The sequence below is a fragment of the Echinops telfairi genome, unplaced genomic scaffold, assembly GCF_000313985.2.
Source record: "Echinops telfairi isolate 266 unplaced genomic scaffold, ASM31398v2 ScPeMD7_3;HRSCAF=10, whole genome shotgun sequence".
NCBI lineage: Eukaryota > Metazoa > Chordata > Mammalia > Afrosoricida > Tenrecidae > Echinops > Echinops telfairi.
The window spans coordinates 57,949,448-57,967,815 of record NW_022103899.1 but is presented as its reverse complement, the minus strand read 5'-3'; the positions used below and the strand labels follow the sequence as shown (position 1 = coordinate 57,967,815).

The 18,368-nt window shown below is 41.6% G+C and overlaps 1 non-coding gene across 1 annotated transcript; it reads right to left on the bottom strand.

Annotated features, from left to right (window-relative positions):
* Nucleotides 1–17,746: 17,746 nt before the first annotated feature.
* LOC115872094 lies at nucleotides 17,747–17,877 on the bottom strand. Its single transcript, XR_004047642.1, has one exon. It is a non-coding gene; the product is annotated as a small nucleolar RNA SNORA1 (small nucleolar RNA).
* Between the last annotated feature and the right edge of the window lie 491 nt (nucleotides 17,878–18,368).

Sequence of the window (18,368 nt, the reverse complement as noted above, 5' to 3'; positions counted from 1 at the left end):
CCTGCGAGGGGAAGGGGACGTTGCCGGGAGTCCAGGGGTGGAAGCCGGGGAGCCCCGAGAAATGGGCCAGGAGAGGCGGGGCGTCTGCAGTGGGCGTCGTCGGGGCGGCCGGCTCGGGGGCTGGCGGCCCTCGGGGAGGGACGAGGCGGGCTCCCCGGAATCCCCGCAGCCAGGTTGGCGGGAAGCCCTCGGTGGGCAGGGAAAGGGACTTGCAGCGTGTGGCTTGGCATGGCACTGGCCGAAGGCTCCGGGTGTGTGTGGGGGGTGTCACCTCTCGGAGCACCCTGCCCGCCCCACCTGGTTTCCACAACTTCTTTTCCTCACTTGTGGCTTCTCCCAGCCCCCACGCTCGTCTTCACTCCCTCTTGGCCTTTTGAGGCATGGGGTGGCCACCGCTGCCCCCCTCGGTTCTTCTGTTCTCTTTCCAGAAAAAAAAAAAAAAGGAGGACCCCAAAACGCAGTGGGTGCTACCCCGACGTGCTACGGCTTTACCCTGGGACTCCTGGGGGCAAAGGTTACTAGGCTGGCAGGTCCGCTTCCGGCCGCGTTGACGTGGTGGAGCTGTCCTGCGTGATCTGACGGCATTGGGGGACACAGTGGGACACAGTAGGCTACCGACAGCATTGTCTCCGGCTTGGTGAGGCCACTTTGGCCACCTTCCCTGTACATGCCTGCGGGAAGCCCTGTGCTGTTTACCTGGAATGCCCATGTGTCACCAAAGGATGCAGGGGGAGAAAATTCATTCTTGGGCCTCGCCTTTGGACACTTCCCTGCCGTTGTGTCCTTGGTCTTCTCTTAACGGCCTTCCAGGGTGGAAGAGCCTTTAGTGCCTCCCTGGAGGCAGGTGGAGTCTTCCCTTCGGGGTTGCACGAGCGCACCCTCTGAGCTACCTGTTGAGTCTTCTTAGTGTTCACTTGACTGCAAGTTCGCTGCTGGATCATAATCGGAAAACAACCGTGGTAGTCGATTTTAGGACCCCAAATGGGGGAAAGGGCACAGGCTTATTTTGGATGGACACATGGCATCTTTTTTCAGGGAAGCTACCATGATAGGCTGTTTGGTGCTTAAAACCGAATTTGTATCACCTTTGCGTGCTGCGATTCATGATCAACTTGCAGTGCTTTTTATAAGGACATGGACAAGCAGCCATTTTTATATGACTCCAGGTACCTTTCTCGATAAGTTGATAGGCATGAGAACAGTGTTAGAAACGCCCCAGCATGGATTTGAGTTTTTGATTTGGATTTGAGTGATCGATACTGTTGTTGAGCATGCACACTGCACACCCCTACCCTGTGGGGAGAGGAGAGGTTGCAGAAGCAAGCCTTTGTGTTTGGTTGGAGTCGACTTACTGCTGAGAACAAAAAAGGGGCTGTCTCATGACTTCTGAGCAAAGTGTAAAGGGAATGATTGGGCTTGTCACCTTCAGTCTTGGCTCTTGAATCTGTTGAGAGAGTGGCCGAGTGACAGCTTGAACTGGCCACTGAGAGGAAAAGTGAATTAACCGATTCATCTGCAGCTACCGTGCCTCCAAAACAGGCTTGCAGGGGAAGTTTGACCTGCCCTGCAAACTCTTGAAGCACAGGGCAGCAGCCACAGAAAAACATTAGCATGGAGCAGTGGTTGCCAGGGTGGCATCTGAGGATTCAGAGAGCAAAAGAGTTTTAGGATTTGCTATTTATACCTTCAGGACAGAATAAAATTACTGCTTTCCTAGGAAACCGGCAATGGATTGCCTTTCATTGGGCAAATGGTTTTTCTGAACTTTTTGAGAATCTTTCTATAAGAATAATTGTATTACTACAGTAGGTAACCCAAACGAAACCCACTGGCATAGAGTCAATTCCAACTCTGTACAACAGAGCCGTGCTGCCCCATAGGGTTTCCAGTCTTAACAGAAGCAGACTGTCCCGTGGTCCTCCTGTGGAGTGGCTGGTGGGTTCCTACCAGAGCCCTTTCAGTTAGCAGCCAAGCGCTTATTCACGGCGACACCAGAGCTTCTCATCGTAGGAAAGTTCTATTATATTCCCAAGTCCACTGAGTCCATCAGTTTACTTTAGTCAGTTTAGACAATAAGCGATCCTTATTTTAATGTGTATATCCCTAGATCCTTAGATCTCTGGAAAAGCAATACAGTGCTTAAGAGACTGGACTAGCCTTCCTGTGTCGGAATCCCAGCCCTGGACTCCTGTAATCTTTGCTTCAATTTCATCAACTGAAAATGGGGATAAGAGTAATAGTTCCTACCTCATAGAGTTGTTGTGAAGATTAAATGGGTTGGTGTCTAAAGCTTTTAGGTAAGTACCTGACCCATAATAGGCATTATGTGATGTTGATGTTGTTGTTGCTGCTATAGATGTTATGTTTGGCCATTTCTTTCTTTCCTTTTGGTTGTTTTTGCCAATTTTACTATTGAACTGTTGATCTGACTGTTTTATTGGTGTCCTTTATATATTTTGATATTAGCCCTTTGCCTGTTAGGTGTGTTCTACTATTTTCTTCTCTTTTTAGGGGGGTTGAACAGAATTTTTTAATTATTGCATCAAAGTTGTCAATATTGTCCATATGACTTCTGCATATTTCTGTCTTGTTTAAAAAGGTCTTCCATATCCCAATATTAATGAAATATCCTCCTGTGATTCCTTCTCTTTATAATTAGCTCTTTAGTCTACCGATAATATATTTGTATATGTAGTGAATGATAGAAATCAAACTTGTTCTGCTATTTGGATAGCTAATTATCCCAATAATGTTTGCTTAGTAGTCTGGCATTTCTCCACAGTTTTGAAACAATATCTTCTCATACAGTAAATTTCCATAAGGGTTTACATTTGGAATATCTTTGTTTCATTTAGTCCCTTGTCTCTTCCTATGCTCATACACATTGAGTATGTTTTAGTATAGCTAACAATATGTGCAGAGTGTGTTTAAAGTTATATTGTAAAGTCATTAGAAATATTTACATCCCTGTCATTCACACAGAACCTTGTGTATATGCCTGTAGTAGACGCTCAAGAAGTATGAATCACATAGTGTGTAAATCAAGTGCAATCTTTGTGTTTGAGAAAATTCGGAATAAGTTTTGTACTTGACATAGTTATTTCAAAAATAAATCATTTGCAAGAGTTCCTTCTCATATCATCTTCAACCCACCCCCAGGTCAGATACACTAAAAATCTTTTATTTCTTTCTAATTTTGTTAAAAGCATCAAATTTAGACCCCAGACACTATATCTTTTGTTAGTCGGGCACCATCAGCTTTCTTCACCACATTTGCTTATGCACCCATTTGTCTTCAGCGATCCTGTAGGGAAGGTGAGCATCATGGAATGCCAGGTTATTAGAACAAAGTGTTCTTACGGTGCCCAATGTCCTATCTGCTACCTTAATACTTAACATATAAATATATGTACATGCTTGTATTTAAACCTCTATAAGTGCCCTTTGCCTCCTAGCTCTTTCCTCTATTTCCTTTTACTTTCCTCTTGTCCCACTATCATGTTTGGTCTTCATTCAGGTTTTAGTAATTCCTCTCAGTTACAATGCCATTGATCAAGCCCCACCGGGCATCCTACACCCTCCTCACCATCGATTTTTAGATCACTTGTTGTTCCCTTGTCCATGGGCTTGTTAACACCCACTTCCTTTCCTCCACCTCCCCGTCTCCTGTGTCCCCCGGAACCCTTGGTCCCATTGTTTTCTCCTCCAGATTATTTATCCCGCCTATCTTATCTAGATAGACATACAGATATCTAGATAGACATGCAGAGACAATAATAAGTACAAAAACAAGACAGAGCAAAAGAAAACAACAACCAAAAAAAAAAAAACCAATGACAAAAAAAATAAAATAAAAGCCTATAAATAGTTCCAGGTCTGTTTGTTGACCTTTAGGAATGTTTTCTGGACAACTCCGATGGGGTGCCACACCCTGGCCCCAAAGTCTATTTTTGGTATTCCCCGGGGACTTTATTGCTCTGCTCCCCTTGCTTCTCTGTTGCATGCCCTTAGTGTTTTCTGCCCCTGTGTAGTGGGGTCAGATAGGGCACAATTCCCGCACTGTGCCTGAGTGTTGTTTCTTTAAGTGCTACGGGTCTGTGAGGAGCGTGTGTGTTGTGGTGGGGCTGGCCCTATGGTCCTCTGCATTGGCTGCTCTGAGCAGGATTTCCTCATTTATTTTGTTCTTTATAAACCAGATAGTAATATTATATGCCAGATATAAATAACTGCTTACAAATAAATAAAATGAATATTTAACTCAAAATGGACAAGGGTATGAACGATAGTTCACAAAATGAAATACAAAATGACCAACAAAGAGATGCTCAACTTTACTAAAGCAAGTTATTCTTTTCTTTCTCATTTAATTATCAAATTTTTTTAAAGATTAATAATATCCAGGGCAACTTTTAGGAGAAGGGAACTCTCATTCACTGTGTGTGTGCGGTCTCTATGGTATCTATCAAGAGATGATATTATTGAACAAAAAGAAAACCCCTCATTGACGACCCCCTGTAGTAGAGCACAGCGGCTGAGAGTCTGGGCTCTGTGTTCTGACCGTCAGCCTCCCCACTGTGACCTGAGACAGAGCATGTAGTCCCTTTAGCCCAAGACTTCATCTCTGTAAAATGAAAAAAACGCTGGGGGAGTTGTTAGAGGATGAAATCAGATTTCATATAAAAAACTGAGGGCAGGTCTGGCACATAGTACCTATATTAATGACTGTTAATATTCATTTTCTTAATGATTATTCATAGCAACAACAGTGCTGTTATTACCGATCAGCCATTTATTTCTCTGATCTATAAGCAGTGCCTTCATGCTTAAGTCTTTTTTCTAACCAAGAAATTATCATTTTCTGCTTTGCCTCTATAAAGAAGTTCGTCCACGAGTAAGCATTGATATATTCATAGTGTTTCTCGGGTGTCGTAAATACTCAGTGCAGTCTGTGGTAGGTTAGCAAGAGAGATTCTGAAAGCACCATCGTTCATGCTGTTGAGTTCTCTCTTCATCGTTGGGTCCTGGAGCACCCAGATCCTTCCTCGGAGCACCTTGATCTTTGACTTGACATCCAGTCGAAAATAGTTGGCTTTATATCTTGCTCACTTATGTTTCCTTATTAAGAATAGTAAACTGGAAGAATCCTTGAATGCCAGTATTGCTTAATTAAATTTCCCTGGCCAAGCGTTAAAAATGAAGAGGTTTATGAGTTCCGAGAACATGAGGGGGACTTCAAAACATTGGTGAGGAAATTCCATTATCTTTTCATTCCATTTTTCCACAGCCTTTTTGAAGTCCCCTCATAAAGCTTTTTTGTATCAACCCAAATTCTGGGAATGCAACCCAAACAAACAACATCCAGACAGTCATTCAACACTGTTGGCTCACAGATTGCCTTGTCATGGAATTCATATAGGGTGGAGCCGGTAGCTGGGTTTTCCAGGATCTTCACACATGGTCTTCGAGAAGTCATCCATCATTGTTATCCTGAGTAGAAGCAATGAACCTAATCTATTGGTTATGATACTTCCCATTTTTGTTGTGGTGGTAGTTGTTACTTAGGCTGTTTACTTTAACAGGTAGTCCTACTTTTGCATGTTTAAGGAGAATTTAAAGTATAACTAGATACTTAGAGTCTTCATACCTCAAAATTTCTTTCCAGGAGTGTGTAATATCCTTTATGGAGAAACATTATAGTTGCTTTTAGAGAATTAGGCAGAAAAAACAGTCAGATTCATGGAAAATTCCAGTGGTATCACCATGTATTTGTAAAGGGCCAGCTGTGGAACTGGGGCTGGGACTGGGCAGCTCCAGCTTCTCCTTAGGCTTGACCCCTTTTACCTCTCAGACTTCACTACTCAGCATTCTGCATCTGTAGGGAAGGCTTGCCTCCTGGATATTTGTCCTTAGTCTTGAGCTTAGGTTCATAGGGAGACATTTTGAATAGTCTGCCTGTTTGAATTGATGATTGAATGCTTGGAATGCAAATTATCAAGGTATTAAAAACAACATACTTTTTTGCTTTGGGCTTGCTGATAAGTCTGAAATTAGGAAGAAAAACAAATGTGTTTTTGTTTTGTTTCACAATTTGATACTGTGAAAAAAGCCTCAGTACATTGGACTGGAAGAAACACACTGTGGAGCAGGGCAGGTACAAACTGGACCTGATCCACACACACAATGATTGGAAAACTAGCAAGAGTTTAATCTACAGATATAAAGAGTTGGGCAAGGTATACGAGTGCTTTCTTCAAAAGATTAAAAACTGTTGTAAAGAGTTTGATGTGTTCTGTGCGACTCTTAGAGGAAACAAGAATCAAGGATAGTTGCCCTTGGGAACCGTGTTTAGCCCAGTTTCTAACCAAAAGCAGCTCACTGCCGTCAAGTCAATTCCAACTCATAGTGACCCTATAGGACAGAGTAGAGCTGCCCTTTGGATTTCTGAGACTGTAACTCTTCATGGGAGTAGAAAGCCTCATCTTTCTCCTGCAGAGTGGCTGCTAGTTTAGAACTGCTGACTTTGCAGTTAGTAGCTCATTGTGTAACCCAATATGTCACCAGGGCTCCTCCTAGTTTCTAACACTGGTGCGGGGGGAGGTGAGGCAGCAGGGGGGCGGGGAGCACTTTCCAGAAAGTACATAATTTGTAGATGGATGCTTGCTGGTTAGGTGTGTTGCAGAGGAAAATTATTTGTGAAAACAAATAAAAACACACTGCCATCTAGACTATTCTGACTCGGTGTCCCCATAGACAGGGTAGAACTGCCCCTGTGAGTTTCCGAGACTGTAACTGTTAACAGAAGTAAAAAGCCCATCTTTCTCCCATGGGGTGCCCAGTGGTTTCAAACTGCCAACCGTGTGGATCACAGCCCAACTTGTAACCACTGCTTTACCAGGGCTCCAGGTGAAATCAGATAAGGTATTAAAAATAGGTGAAGTCCAAAAGAATTCTAGAATCCTTTTCTCTGCCATTCTTCTAATGGTGATGACTTTTCTTAGTTAACAAGGTTTATTGTTAGCTAGAATGTCTATTGAGATGTGCTCCACACCTGAAAGAGGCAAAATATGTTGTGTGTGATTTAATGTATGATTTAATATAATGTCTGTTTCCAAATTCCTTTTTTTCTTTTCAGACAACTCTTTTTTAGGTACCGTAGTGATGAGCCATTTTGTTTAGTTGTTGTGGCAATACTAACCCAGAATCTAGGAGAGTAATTATTACTGCTGAACCTAGAGATAAAATGTAGGGAACAAAACATAAATACCATATATACTCATGTATAAGCTGGGTTTTTCAACATGTTTTTATGCAGGTTTTATGGTAAAATTAGGTGCCTTGGCTGATATTCAGGTCGGCTTACACTTGAGTATATACGGTATGTAACTCTAATAAGAATAGCACTATAAATATAGCCACTAGAGAAGGGATTACCTAATAATATCTGACATGACTATAGTGCTTTTCGATCTTTCAAAGCACTTTATTATTGCATTATCAGAACAGCCCTGTGCATTGTTATCCCCATTTCACAGATGAGAGAGTTATCACTCAAATCAAGGCTGAGCCTGCACTTTCTCCAGGCTCACATTCTCTCCCATCTACCACAAGGCTCCTTGGGCTATTTATTTTTGTTGCTGTAATACTGCTAGAGAAGGACATGTTTCTTTCTACAGTGGTGTCACAGTAAAAAAGAGGAAGATGAGATGGTTTGACGCTGTGGCTGCAACAATTGGCTTACACACAGCCACAGTTGTGAAGATGGGGCAGGACTGGGAAATGTTTTATCCTTTTGTGTCATTATGAGTCAGAACTGACCTGATGATACCTAATAACAACCATTGATAGTGAGTTAGAAATTTTTCCTTGGTGTTTTAAATCACAGTGAAATTTCTTTTTCATTTGAAAACAATTATTTTCCATGTGAGCATATCCTCCATGGTCTGGTCTTCCCTCAACTCTTAGAGATGGTACAGTTTTTGTTGTTGTTTTTTTGGTTTTGTTTTTATTTTTATTTTTTGGTACAGTTTTGCTTAAGTTTGAGGATTCATTTTCTCACAGAGTTACCTGAAAAAAGTATTTTCTAGAAAGGCATTAAACAACATATGAGTGAATTCCGCTTTTATCTTAATCACAGTTCCTTTGATGAGTGACTGCTTGATATCGAACACAGGAGGTTGTTAGCCCAGTGTGAAGAGCACAGGATTGGATCTAGATAGCTTTGTCCAGTAGAGTTACTCTCATAGTTCGTCCCATGAGGAAGTAAGTGGTCTTCAGTTGAACATTTAGGTCTTCTCGTTGGTAGGAAAAAGAGAGAGGACCCTTGCTCTGATTCTGGGCCTGAGCACTGATGAGGTGAGTTGTTCACAATAGACAAAGTTACCTTTTGACTGCTTAATTTATTTCAGTTTCACTCTGGAACCGTTTTCCATAAACATTTATGAAAAAGTATCAAATGAAAGTTTATTATGGCCAGGTTTTAAAAACATTTCAAAAGCTCCTATTAGAGAATGGTATTATGCATTTAGGGTTAGTTTGAAGATCAGTTTTAAACATCTATGGATTAAGATAGGAACCCAGCAGACTATTTCCTTCATGTAAAAAGATGACCAAAAATGTGGGTGGGCAAATCATAGGGAAGTTCTCACTATACCCTGTGTGGGACTGCTACTAAAGTGACAGTTCTATTTAGACAATGTGTGCAGTGTCCCCATGGTCTTGTGACTTCAGATGACTCGGTTAAAATGACTAGGACCAAACGACTAGGTCCAAAACCAAAATACCAACCCCACCACTATGGAATCAATTCTGGCTCATGGTGACCCTATATAGGGTTTCCCCAGAACATATCCTTGTCTTTCTCACAAGCACATGAGTTGCTTATGGCCCATCAAGGGGATGAGATAGCTTGCTAATAATGCAGATAAGTAAGCACTCATGTAAGTATAGGGCCATGCAAATAATGTGTATGGATCCCTAATGCAGAGATTGATTAATTTTGTCATCCTGCTGGGCTCTTAAATTGAGTATCCAGGGACAGATGGAGAAACCTTACTACCACCAAGGAAGAGGAGCTACGAGGGTGGAGCATGTGCATTGGGCCCAGGATCTCCTCACTGAGAGCTCCCTAGACCCCGAAGACAGGCGGTAAGAAGCTGTGGCAGAGAAACAGCAGCAGAACTGGATCACTGTGAGCACAGGCAGAGCCCGAAGAGGTGGGTCCTGACACTGGTACTACCACTTACTGGCCATGCATTCAGATTTCAGTTGCAGCATCTGTAATTCTCTGCTAAACCCAAGAGATACAAGATGATAAGCCAATGTCAAAAAAAAAAAAAGCCAATGTCTTTGTTCAAAGAGCCTTTATTATATGAGAGAGAAAGACAATAACAAGAGAATATGTGATAAGTGTGCATTGGGCTGCTAACCACAAGTTTGGTAGTTCCAACCCACCTGCTGCTCCTTGGGAGAAAGATGAGGCTGTCTGCTCCTATAGAGATTTAAAGTCACGGAAACCCACTGAGGCATTTCTAACCTGTTATGAAGGCTCGCTTTGAATTATAATCAACTTGACACGTGAATTTTTTTGTTTGGTCTGTTCCCATGATGATTTACAGTCTCAGAAATCCAGTATAGGGTCCCTATAAGTCAGAGTTGACTTGATGGCAGTGGGTTTGGGTGGGAGCTTGTGAAAGACTTCAGAACTGTCATCTGAATAGGATCTTGAAATGTGAGTAGATGTTGGTCAGTTTAATCTTCAAATCCATGGGAGGAACAGAGAGGAAAGAGAGTGATGTTATGAAAATAAGGAGTAGAGTGTTTCAAGTAGGAGTTGAGTCAAGAATAAAGATGAATGAGGACCAGAAACAAATCCTTGGACTTTTCATTCATTTAGCAAATATTTGAGATTTTACTGAGAGATCTATGGTACCTAATGGATCATTGGTTATCCTTTTGAGCAGCGGTTCTCAACCTGTGGGTCTTGACCCCTTTTAGGGTTGGCCTACCCTTTCACAGGTGTTTCCCGATTCATAACAGTAGCAAAATGACAGTTATGTATGAAGTAGCAATGAAAATAATTGTATGGTTGGAGGGTCACCACAACATGAGGAACTGTATCAAAGGGTCGCGGCATTAGGAAGGTTAAGAACCAGTGCTTTTGAGAATACCAGATAGTTCAGGAGGATCCCTCATGGCAAAGTGGGTTACACTTTGGACTACTAACCACAAGGCCAGAAATTTGAAACCAGCAATTTCTCAGCTGCTCCTCCATAGAAAAATTAGGCTTTCTACTCCAGTAAAGAGTTAGTTTCAGAATGCCACAGGGGCAGGTCTACTGTGTCACATAGAGGTGCTGTAAGTCAGCATCAACTCAATGGCAGTAGATTTCAGTTTTTGAGATAGTTCAAAAAACTAGTGAAAATTTGTCAAGATTAGAAAATGAGGAAATAAACCCAGCAACAATATACATGGGGGCTTCTAAAAGTTCATGGAAAATTTCTTTATCTTTTTATTGTTTTTCCATGAAATTTTTAAAGCCCCCTGTATTACACTTTCAAGAAATTTGGTGTCCTAGGAATTAGTGAAAAATGGGAATTACATAGTTAAGCTGTCTGGCTTTGTACAAGAAGAGCCCTGGTAGTACAGTAGGTTAAAGCACTTGGCTGCTAAACAAAAAGTCAGTGGTTGACCTCAACAGCTACTTCTCTGGAGAGGGATGTGGCAGTGTGCGTCCATAACGATTTATAGCCTTGGAAACCCAAGGGGCAGCCTTTCCCTGACATCCAGTGTTGCTCGGTGTCAGAACTGACTCAACAGCATTAGGGTGGACTTTTTGTGCAAGTTGCTTAATATCTACAAAAGAAGGTTAATGTTTGCTCCGTGAACCTGCAGAGGTGTGTTAGGAAATGTGAATGAAATAGTACATGCCAACCTGCTTTGAAAACCGTAGCTCTTCAGATGTGTTGTGCTTTGCTATTACATTATGACAATTACGTATTCTTGCTTTAAAATTCAGGGTTACTTTCTATTTTGGTAATATTTGAGTGTTTGAAAGGTCATTCTTTTTTACTGAGTTTAAACAAGAGAAACCCTTTTCCACAATTAAATGGGTTATCATTCGAAGAAATTGATTTTGCTCTGAATTCTGTAGCTTTTTTTTTTAATCAGATAAAATTAAGTGGGACATTGCCTTACATAGTGTTGAAAGATGAGCCCCTCAAGTTGGAAGGCACTCAAATTACACCTGGGGAAGAGCTCCCTCCTCAAAGTAGAGTCAACCTTAATGATGTGGGTGTTGTAAAGCTTTCAGGACATTCATTTGCTGTCATAACATGATGCAAATGAGAAGAAATGACTGCAAACATCCATTAATATTGGATTGTGGAATCTTCAAAGTATGAGTCTAGGAAAATTGGAGGTTGTCAAAAGTGAATTGGAACACTTGAAGGTAGATATTTTAGGTGTCAGCAAACTGAAATTGGCTATTTTTAATCAGGCCGTCATATGGTCTGACTATGCTGGGAATGACAAAGGTTTAAATCTATCCTGAAGTACAATGCTGTCAGGAACTAGGATAGCTTGTCCGTATGCCTATAAGGAAGACCAGTTAATATGAATTGACCTGAAATACAATGCTGTCAGGAACTAGGATAGCTTGTCCATATGCCTATAAGGAAGACCAGTTAATATGAATTGAAGATTTCTGCTACCTTCTGCATTCTGAAACTGTTCTGACATGCCTTCAAGATTCATTGATAATTACTGGTGATTGGAATGCAAAATGTGGAAACAAGAAGGATCAATAGTTGGGAAATATAGTGTTGGTGATAAAAACATACAAGATACTATGGTAGATACTAAACAGGTTCACAAGACTGATAACCTGTTTATTAGAAATAATTTTCCCCCACATAAATGATGGCTGTACACATAGGCCTCACCAGATGGAACAAACAAATCAAATTGTCTGTATCTGTGGACAGGGATGATAGAGAATCTCAATATCACCATTCAGCAAGGACAGGGGTTGACTGCAGAACACACCATCAGTTACTCTTCTGCAAGTTCAGGTTAAAATTAAAACAAACCCCAAGGGCCAAGTATCACTTCAAGTATCTCCCATCTGAATTTAGAGACCATCCCAAGAATAGATTTGACACATTGAACACTAAGGACACATTAAACTCAAGAACATTACACATGAAAAAATATCACAAAATACAAGAAAGAGAGACGAAAATGATGTCAGAAGAGACTCCGAAACTTGCTCTTGAACATATTGTAGTTCAAGTGAATGTAAAAAATAAGTAAAATGGGCGGCTTGAGAAGAAGTAAAGTTTTATAATGAAAACAGATGCATTGCTGGAAGTGAGTATTCATGTGTGCCAGCAGTTCTCAACCTGTGTCCTGACCCTTGCACAGGGGTCGCCTGATTCATAACAGTAGCAAAATGACAGTTATGAAGTGGCAACAAAAATAATTTTATGGTTGGGGGCTCACCACAACATGAAAAACTGTATGAAAGCGTCGTGGCATTAGGAAGATTGAGAACCACTGGTCTATGCCAAGAAAATTAGAAGACAACTACCTGGACCATTGGCTGTAAGAGATCCATATTTGTGCCCATTCCAAAGAAAGGTGAACCAATGGAGTGCAAGAATTACTGTGCAATATCAATATCACAGCCAAGCTAGATTTTGATGACTATAATCCAAATATGGTTGCAGGAGTATCTGGGCAAGGAACTGCCAAAAATTCAAGCTGGATCCAGAAAGGGATGTGCTACAGCTGATATCAGAATGGCTCTTGGCTGGAAGCAGAAAGTACCAAAAAGATGTTTACCTGTGTTTTATTGCCTATGCCAAGGCATTCAACTGTGTGGATCATAACAAATATGGGTAACATTTCAAAGAGTGAGAAATCCAGAACACAGAATTGTGCTCATGCAGAACCAATACACAGACCAAGAACAAGGGGATAGTGTGTGCTTTACGTTTAGGAAAAGTTTGTGTCAGAGTTGTATCCCTTACTCAATCTGTATGCTGAGCAATAATTCAAGAAGCTGAACTTTATGAAGAAGAACGCAGCATCAGGACAGCCTACAACATGCAAAAGATACAACCTAACGTGTTGAAGCCAATGATGACTTCAGGTGCTTACTGATGAAGAACAAAGACTCCATCCAGCCTTTAATACGGGTTACATCTCAACGTAAAACAAAAATGTTCACAGCTGGACCAATAAGCAACATCATGATAAATGGAGGAAAGATTGACATTGTTAAGGGCTGCATTTTAGTTGGATCCACAATCAATACCCATGGAAGCATCAGTCAAGAAAACAATGTATTGCATTGGGTAAACCTGCTGCAAAAGACGTCTTTAAAGTGTTCTAGCAAAGACAGCATTTTGAGAACCGAGCCACGGTATCTTCAGTCACCTTATATGCATACAAAGTTGGACAGTGAATAAGGAAGTTCAAAGGATTGATGCCTTTGAATTATGCTGGCAACGAATGTTGAATATACCAGGGGCTGATAAAAAAACAATTAAATCTGTCTTAGAAGTGGCACAGCCAGAACAGAATGTTCCTTAGAAGCGAGGATGGCCAGACTTCATCTCACATATTTTAGACATGTTATCAGAAGGGGCCAGTCCCTGGAAAAGGACATTATGCTCAGTAAAGTTGAGGGTCAGCAAAAAAAAAAAAAAAAGAGGGGGGACCCTTAACAAGATGTATTGACATAGTGGCTGCAAGAATGGGCTGAAACAGCAATGAAGATGAGGATAACACAGGGGTAGGCAATGCTTCATTCCGTTGTGCATAAGACCTCTGTGAACTAGAACCAAGTTACTGGCACCTAACAACAAAAAATCAGGAAGCCAAATGTGGATTGTAACAAGATTCAGAGCCCTTTCCCTTTAGCTCCAAATAACCAAAGAGGGAGTAACCAATCCTTTTGAGAACAAAAATGGAATGTGTTCCTTGAGAAAAGGCCTGTATCAGCTCTTCTTCAACTGGGAGATGGTACGAATCAAATAAAAATGAAACATCTGTCGCAAAGAATCCCTTCGGGTATGTGTATACCATCCCTTTTCTGACCAACTTGAGGCATATATGAGGAGGGGGCTTCCAAAAGTTGATGGAAAAACCCCATGATCTTTCGATTCTATTTTTCTGTGTACATTTTGAAACCTCTCCCTCTTACATATTGGCAGAAGCATGAACCTACTAGAAAAAAGAAAGGTTTAATTGTTTGACTTTGCTAGTGATAAGACTGGGTGTCGTTTCTAAGAGTGATCTTTCTCATTACTAAATTACTTGCCTCCACTGTTTCCCAGGCCCATTTGAATTTTGATTACACGCTTTCCAAGCACGGCCCCTTGGCCAGGACCAGAGTCGCATTTCACAGGGCTGTCTCCACTGATTACAGTGCTGCGGATTGTGTGTCAAGGATACTGAAACCTGCCTTCTCAGGGACTCAGTTATATTTTCCCACCTAGTCTCTCCCCCCTCCCTGCTCCCCTGCCCCCCCCACCACCACCATAAAGAGGAAAATATTACAAGGAAACTCATCAGGGAGCTTCTGTGTGGAGGAAGATGTCTAAACACCCATGAATTGGACACACGTCAGGGTTGGTTGGTAAGACTTGACTCAGGCCTGGTATTCTGGGTTACCAATGCTGAAGGCCCAAGAGGGCTGGGACCCAAGTATTTTTGAAGAATTCATGAAGGTCAGAATCGAGAAGAAAATGAAGAGGTCAAATAGAAAGTGTGTAAAGAAGAGAGAACATGGAGAAAGGGCAAGATTATCGAGGGGTGGTGGGCAACCCAACCCAGAGCCAGGAAAGCAGAGAAAAAAGGGCACTACTTGGTAGACGCTTCCTTTGTTTACTGCCAGCCCTCACTGCCACCTAGTCTTGCAGAGGAGTGGGCAGGAGAGGCCCTTCTTGCTGCCTGTGACCTTGGTGCAGAAGCTTTGCCTCCCTCCCACCTCTGCTTTCCTTGGTAAGCATTAGTATGTATCACTATATGCTTAGTCAGCCATTTTGCCTGGGAAATCCACTTACCCTGAAATTCCTCAGACTTTAGGTAATGAGCCGCAAGCTCATATGTAATTTACAGGTACTCTAAGTAACTGAATTCAACTGCAGGCAAAATGGGCTTTTAAATTTACATTTGTTTTACCTACACTCTTGGCTGGTGGCCAGGGATGAGGGTGCGGTTTTCATTTGTTTGCTTCTTAATTTTTGTTGAGCTGCAGCTCCAAGCTGTCCTTTCCACAGCCTGCTGAACCCCAAAGGACTGTGAGACTGTCTGATAAGCCCTGCTTTCTGGTTGCACAGCTTGATGGAGAAAGTTTCAGTCAACCCTTCTGAATTTATTCTCCACTGTTCGATGAGGTTTGGCACGTATCTGAGGACTGATGACTGAGCACTGAGACTATAAGGAGAAATAATTCCGTGCTAATGGAATTTGGCTTGCAAACTCATCGTACATTCCAATAAGTCCTATCTATGACGCAGGTACAAATGTACAGCTGCCCTGAAGAGAGATCATAAAGCTCTGCCTTTGAGGCCACAATTAGAGTGGAGGTTGCCATGGCCCAGGGTCTTTAAGGAGAATATTGGGCCTAGGACCCACATTCCAGAAGAAAAGCAGGGAGGAAAACACTGAGACCCAAGAACATCTGTCTTTGGTAACTGGGGCAAGTATGGGAGATGGAGGATGGAGGGCAGGGTGTCCCAAGGGGAGGGGTAGGAGCTGGAGCTGGTACAGAGGACACTTGAAAATGGATCTATGGCAGAGACTGGGCTTGGACTCCTCCTCTTCCTCCTTGCTTGGTGGTGGTGGTTAGGTGCCACCGAGTTAATTCCAGCTCATAGCAACACTGAGTACAACAGAATGAAACAGTGCCCTGTCCTGTGCCATGCTCACAATTGTTGTGTTCGAACCCATCGATTTAGCCTCTGTGTCAATCCATCTTGTCGAAGGTCTTCTTCATTACCATCTTGATTTCTTCACCCCAGGCTTAGAATATTTTCGTATACTTGCTGCCTTCTTGGTTGCCTATTGATTTCCTGCTTTATCAAATTGGTGGAGTTTTTTTCCCCATGTGGCACCACTTTCTTATTTCAACTTGTCCATTGTCCTTTTAACCTATCAATAAATAAGTAATGGCCCTTGATCTAAAAAGTCAGTATTCCTGAAAGCACTTGCAAATCCTGACATTTATATGTTCTCCAAAAATATATATGTGGGAATGGGAGGATTTTTTTTATTGGACGCACTCATAAGACTAAGGAGCTCTGGTGGCGTAATGGGTACGTGTTGGGCTGCTAACCACAAGGTCACCAGTTCGAAACCAAAGCTAGGTTTTCTCCAGGAAACAATTACAGTCTCAGAAACCCACCAAAGCACTTCTGTTCTGTAATAAAGGGTGACTGAGTTGGAATCAACTTGCTGGCAGTGAGTTTTGGTTTCATAGGACTAAGGAAGCCTAGTGGCACATTGGTTAAAACACCAGACTGCTTACTAAGTGGTTGGCAGTTTGAACCCACCAGCCACTCCTTGGGAGAAAGATAAAGCAGGGTGCTTTCATAAAGATTACAGCCTCACAGGCCCTAGGGAGTGTTTCTGTGCTGTTCTCTTGAGTTGCTACGAATCACAATCTAGTTGATGGGGCTGGGATTTTTTCCCTCATAAGGCCAGACTAAGGTCTTATCAAGAGAGCTTAGTCTTCTTTCTATGCCCTGGCAAAGTTTTGCGAGAAAAGAGCCAATCCTGTCCCTCACAACAATTTAAAAATTATTTGAAGGTCATAAATATATTCTTACAAATAAAATCACTTATCTGAATAATAGCCTTTAACATTTTTCAGTTTTAACTTGAGAGCCTCATACATGTAATGAAAGAGCCACAGTTTGCTGACCACTAACCTGGAACAGTTGGGTTTTTTTAACTGACGAAACAAATTTTCTTTAAGGCAAATTGTAAGGTCATGAAAATCCTACCAGTCAAAGGTACAGGCAGCCCCTGGGTTATGAACGTCACAGCTCTTACTTGCTGAATAGTGTTAACATGAATTTACTCTTCCTTTGAAAAAAATTGAGCAACAGAGTGAACATAATCACCTTCACTTGCTGACCATATAGTTTTTTAATCATTGGAAAGAAAATAAATAAATAAAATCATTGAAAAGGCTTCACACTTTTGCTTACACTGAGGCTAAATAAGAACTGTATGCACCTGTTCTGACTTAACCTACAAACTAGACTCAAAAGCGCACTTAAAGCTGAATTGCGTTCTTAACCCAGGGACTGCCTGTATTTATGGCATAATTTTAAACCTAGGAAAGGAGGAAATGCTACTTTTTAAATTTTTTTCTACGTTGTAAACATTTTTATTTTATAGATTTTATTTAATGTTAATAAATTTCATTTAAGGAGTTTTACATATCTTTGTCATCCATCGGTTGCTATTTGGTTCCTCTAAATCTTGTAAAAGTTCATCTTCAAGATGCCCTTTTTAAGGAGCCACCGTTGTCCAGTAGGCATTAATCTCAGATCTGTCCATTCTGGTTACACCACTTTAACCTCCATTATGGACAAATGTCAAACATTTCATGCCTGAAAATTCTGTCATTCCCTTTAGGGACCTAGAAGTAGAAATTACATTTATGTTTTGGGGGTAAATAGTATTAGTGCTAAATAGTTCTACATTGTTAATGTTTAGTATTGCTCGAGCAAAGTGTTACAGGTCTCATTGTCACCACTGAAATTAACCCACAGTGATGGAAGCAAAACCTGTCATCCTTTCAGCCACAACTGCCTGTCTGGACACCATCATCAGCTGTGCCCAGGTTCACAGACTGAGGCTGCGAAATGCTACTTTTTAATACTCAAACACAGATCATGCCATCAGACATACATTTGAATCATAGCTGTACTTGAAGGAATTCATTCTTTTGAAAATTTGAGCCCAAATCACAAATGAATACCACTTCTACCAGAGGGGTTTCAGTATCATAAGTAGTAGAATTTTGTTCAGGAAGTAGATCCATACAGCACTGATACGTAGACCATAATTATTCTCCACTCACTATGTCCCAGGAGAACACTGGCAGGGAAAACAGCAGGGCCATCTTCATGGGGTACTGGGGTGACTTACCTGTTGTAACTCATCAGTTCCTGCAGCTCTTTCTCAGGAGGCATGTCCTCCTGAAGGCACCCAGGACCCTCCTGCTGCCAACAGCCACTGTCCGTTGGTAAGACAACTGTTGTGTTATTTACTAATTAAATTGAGAAAACTTTAACTTCCAGGAACTTCACTATTTCATATGGGTGTTAGTTTTAAATGAGATAAGATGG